The sequence below is a fragment of the Cricetulus griseus genome, chromosome 2, assembly GCF_003668045.3.
Source record: "Cricetulus griseus strain 17A/GY chromosome 2, alternate assembly CriGri-PICRH-1.0, whole genome shotgun sequence".
NCBI lineage: Eukaryota > Metazoa > Chordata > Mammalia > Rodentia > Cricetidae > Cricetulus > Cricetulus griseus.
The window spans coordinates 336232489-336237682 of NC_048595.1; the positions used below are offsets into that span (position 1 = coordinate 336232489).

Below are 5194 nucleotides of genomic sequence, written 5' to 3' on the forward strand. Positions count from 1 at the left end.
AACTAACAGGCCAAAGGGACATAATGGAAGAGTGGTGTGTCAGCCATATTTGAATCCACTTGCCTTTTAGCGACTAACCCAATTGAAAAACTCTAGTCCTGGATTTCAAAGGCCTCCTCCTGTGCAGAGGCCCTGGAGGACTGGAGGAAGCAGTGGGTAGGAAAGTTCAAAAGCTAGTATTAGTGTGTGCATAGGAACTGTTGGTAAACGGTAAAACACAGTGAGGAGGGTTCTCATATATACTCCTCTACAAGGCCACAGGTGAAGGCGAGAGAAGAGAAGGAAGGGAGGGGCACAATAGCTCCCAACCACTCAGTCACCCCTGTCTGTCTGCTGCACTGTTTTTCAAAGAAGGGGTTGCCTTAGGAACAAAAGCACAGGGCTGGTGAGCATCTTGAATTCTGTTTGAGGTGATGGTCTCCTCATCCTGAGGTGGCTTCCAACTGGTCATGGGAGAGGGCCCATCGCCTCTTTGCTTCTTCAAGAACATATAATCAATGAGAAATGTAGCTCCCTACCTCACAGCCTTCACTCTCATGTCTAGAGTATCTGTGAGGGCTACTGCTTGATAATATAGCCCACACTTCAAGATTCTTCCTTAGTCTTCGCCTCAGTTGGTGTCTCTACCACAGCCACAAAGTCCAGCAAAGCCCTACTACCACTCAAAGGACAGTCTGGAGATTGGCATCCAGGATGGAGAATTCATAAAGGAAGACGGGAGGCCAGGTCTGTAGCACATGGCCACTAACCCAGGTGTAGCCTGTACTGCCATCTCCCAAAGGCCAGATGGACAGCAGGTGCAACCACAGTGGTGGGTGGAGGACATGGAGCACCTTCTGGTCCCAGGGTTTATGAGGTGGACAGGAAGCTGCCGGCAGGCACCACAGCACAGATGCACAGACAGTCAAAATAGTTGTTCTCTTCAATAGCCTGACCCCACATGCTGTCCAGTCCCAGAGTCTAGTTCAAACCCATTATAGGTCTTCCATGCTAGGAAAGTTTCACTCATTCAACCTTCTGATGACTAGAAATTTAATCTTGATAGATTAATTAATCTACCCTAGGAATTGAACAGAGGGCAACCCTGGCAGTCACATGATGGGAACAGGAGACCCTGGGGCTATGGGGCCCAGGGAGGGGAAGAGAATGAAGACAGGCTCAGAAGCAGGTACATGGGCAGGTATCCTGGAACTTATCAGGGTTTAGGATGCAGGGTTGGCTCTGGATACCCAGCTGTCACAAGTTAAGGAGGTGAGAGACATAGCCTTTGGGAGGGGCAAGTAACCTGCCATGGGTAATGGGGGGGTGGCGGTATTGGGTTCTGTGTCCTCAGGAGGCTGAGTTCTGGGGTGAAGACAAACTCTCTTAACTGTCAGACAGACACAAAGACAAACAGGCAAAGGAGGAGGCAGCTGCTCCTGGGGGTCGGGGGGGGGGGGGGGGGGGGAGCACATCAGGGTCTCCAGACCAGTAAGTTTTTAAACATCCAGGAATCAGGTAGGTTTGGAACAAATAGTTATCAATACATCATGTGTATCTTTAACATATACCAAAGAAAGTTAAGAGATAATGCTCAGAGGCCACAGTGGAAAAAAAATTGAACACCCATTTCTAAAGATGTTTTAAGAACTAATAATGTTTCTAATGTTCTAATAGTATGCTTGATATTTTACCAAAGAGTAAGAAAAAAAAGTGTATGTACCTTGTAATCTCATAGAATCTACTCAAACCACAAGTTAAAAATATCAAAATACAATCTAATAGAAAACCAAACAAGAAAAACAAACAAACAAACAAACAAGCAAACAAACAAACAACAACAAAAAACTAAGCAAATAATTCCCTTAGGACTTGTAACTCAAATCATATCCCCAAATAAACGAACAGCTCAGGGATAGTTTCTTTGCTCTCTCAGATAAAACAAATTTCTATTCACTTCTGAATATTTTGACACTTCCCACAATAAGTGGATTCTCACATGGAAAGTGACATCTCTAGTTCGCACAGTTACCAAAGAAAAATGAAAATGACCCCACTGCCTTCACATGATACCCTTATAATCCAGAGAGAGAAAATGTTTAGATTTTTTTTTTTTTAAGTTGGGTAATGGTCAGCTGAGGGAGTCAAGTAGTCTAAGATGTCTAATTTTTAAACAAACTATAGAAATACAGAATTGAGAATGGGTAAAGCACTTTCCACATGAGTATGAGGACCAGAGTTTGAATCTTGAGTACCTATAGGAATGTCAGGTGTGGCTAGCAGCCCCCTATAATACCAATGCTCTGGAGGTGAAGGCAGGGAATACCAGGGGCAAGCTGGCTAGGTTAACTAGCTCAATGAGTGAGCTCTGGGTTTAAATGAGAGACCCTACTTTAATGACAGAACAGAAGGTGGAGAGTGATTGATGACACCACACAGCATCAACTTTATTTTATTTTTAGAATGGAAAGAGGAAATAGCATTAACAAAAAGCAGTGGAATGAACATTTGTCAGCTATGGAGTTGTCTAAGAAACTAAAATATAATTATACTTTATCATATTTTATTAAATTACTGCTTATTACTTGGAAGCCATGACAATTAGCCTATACTCCTTTCAATTAAGAAAGATCTCACCATCATTTTCATATTTTAGTACATCGTCTTGTGTGTAACCGATATTTAATAAAAGTATAATTAATGGATCAGTGACTACTCTACAAAGAAGGGAAAAATAAGACTGTGGTCCTGATTGGCAGAAGAAAGCCAATGTGAAATGTTAAATCCTGGGCACCCATTATATAATGCTCTCATGGATACAAGTTGGGCTTAAGCCATGAGTCATGCCCACAAACAGGATGTTTGTGAGCAAGGATAACAGAATTAAAGAGACAAAGATGATATGAACAGGAACAGACAGGAAAGAGAACTGAGGGAGACCTATTTAGTTTCCAATGGCAAGATACAGCAAAGCTTTTTCAACTTTTCCAACAGTCATAATGAAAATATAATGCTTGTCTTATATGATTATTAAGTAAATAGTAAACCAATAAATTATATAAATCATGAGCATTTGATATTTGTAAATAGTTGTGAACTATGACACAATAATTGGTCCTTTATCCGCTGCCATATTTTGTGTACTTTTAGCGAAAATATTCTGTTGTTACCAAATTGGTTATTATTTTGTTTATTTCATGGTTCTTAGTCACCAAGCTTAGTTCACAAATTCCAATTGTTTTTCAAAAATAAAGTTCATCTTCAAAACAATGAAAATGTTTCAATGTTGAAGAGGTTCAAAACGGTAGAGAAATCAAAACTCGTTTGTGTAAATAATTTAGATTCAATTTATGAAAATAAAAGAAATACCATTTTTATAGTCATGACTTTTATTAAAAGAGCTAATCATTTCAAGATGACTTAGCTTGAATTTGCAAGACAGAAGCCTGAGAGGCACTTAAAAACTGTTTCTGCTTAGCTCCTTGCCCAATCAGATGCTTCTATCAAAATCATTTCGTAAATGGGCTTTCTGAATCTGAAAATTTAACTCTCCATAAGAACACTGTCCTTGTCAAGCAAAAAGTAACAACTGTTGATAAGAACTTTTGTTTCCAATCCAGAGTTCTTCTTAATAAGATTGATTTGTTTCTTCCTATTCTACTTTATTTTCTTCCACTTCTCCTCTTATGTGTCTCCTGACTTTATATATGCAGACCTAATAATAAGACCAAATAAATCTGCATTGACTTCCTAGCTCCAATAAAAAGAAATCGAAAAGCGTGCAGATACACACATCAAGGTTCTTAAGTAGGTAAGTTGTTTTTGCATCTCTTTAGTGTATAAGACTAGGAACAGAAGAAGGCATCAAATGTCCTTGCTATTGACCAGGAGACGGCCTAGTTTTATCCATTAAGGGACATAGGACTTGATTCTGATCCTAATTAGGATTAGAAGTTGGTTCATTATTTAGGCAAGAATCATCAAAGCATTCTATAATCTCCAAGAAAAACATACTGGGGAAGAACAAACGAGTCCTAAGTAAAACCACCCAGAAACACTTTAAAAAATGATGAAAATGTATCTTCTTAACTCCATGACCACTTAGCATCCTTAATGGTAGACACCTTAGTGTTTTCTAAGTGATATTATGCAGTATGAGATAAAAACTGTTCCTAAAGTATCACTATCAAAAATGCTTAACCTGAATCTAATCAAAACCCTCCAACTCCATTGCAGGAAACAGAGAAGCCAGTTAAATAGTAGGGGCAGGAAAAAAATTAAATAAGATGAAACTACAAGAGAACTCCAGCTGAGCAACTGTCAAAAACAGCATCATAGGAAAAGAAAATTTATCCAAAAGACAGAATTGCTAAGTACAATGTGTGTTTACTAGTGGGGTCCTTAATAGAAAATAAAAGTTTTTTTTTTTAAAAAAATCAATAAAGCACCGTTAAGGACAATGCATGATTTTTTATTGGAAATTGTTTACTTTCTAACGAGAATGCTCTTGTTTTAGAAAATGCACATTTTACTTAGAGGTGGACCATCAGTACCTCTGCCACTAATTTTCAAATGGTGTCACATTAATAAATAATTGCCAGGCATGGTGGTACAGACCTTTACTCCCAGCACTCAGGAGACAATGACAGGTGGATCTCTGTGAGTTCAAGGCCAGCCTGATCTACAGAGTGAGTTCCACGACAGCCAAAGATACACAGAGAAACCCTGTCTTGAAAAATCAAAAAAAAAAAAAAAAGTGTGTGTACATGTGCAGAGGGACAAGCAGGGAACAAACAGATTTGGTGAAATATTTAAGTAAAATTTACATGTGTATCTACTTTACTATACATATTTTTAGAGAAAAATTGAGAATTACCGGATAAAAACATAATTGAGTTTTATATACTAGAGCCTCAAACTTTGTATCCTCCAATATCCCATTATTTTATGTCAAATATTATTTACTCCTGTTGTTAAAATTCTTTTGTAAACATAAAAATGTAGAAGTAAAAAAAAAAGTTGCATTTATAACTATGTAAGTACATAAAACAATACAGAAACATCAAAAAGCCCTGGTTAATTTCAGTTCATCAGAGAGAAAATGTGCTGAGTGTAAGCTGTAAATTAAACATTCTCTGTTTCCTATATATGTTTGCGTTCTCTATCTTCTCTATCATTTTGCCAAATCACAAAGTTCTAAGGTCACTTCAGACTA

The 5194-nt window shown here is 38.2% G+C and overlaps 1 pseudogene; it reads right to left on the reverse strand.

The window, feature by feature from the left end:
* Positions 1–316: 316 nt before the first annotated feature.
* On the reverse strand, positions 317–1243 carry LOC113834183 (annotated as a pseudogene).
* Between the last annotated feature and the right edge of the window lie 3951 nt (positions 1244–5194).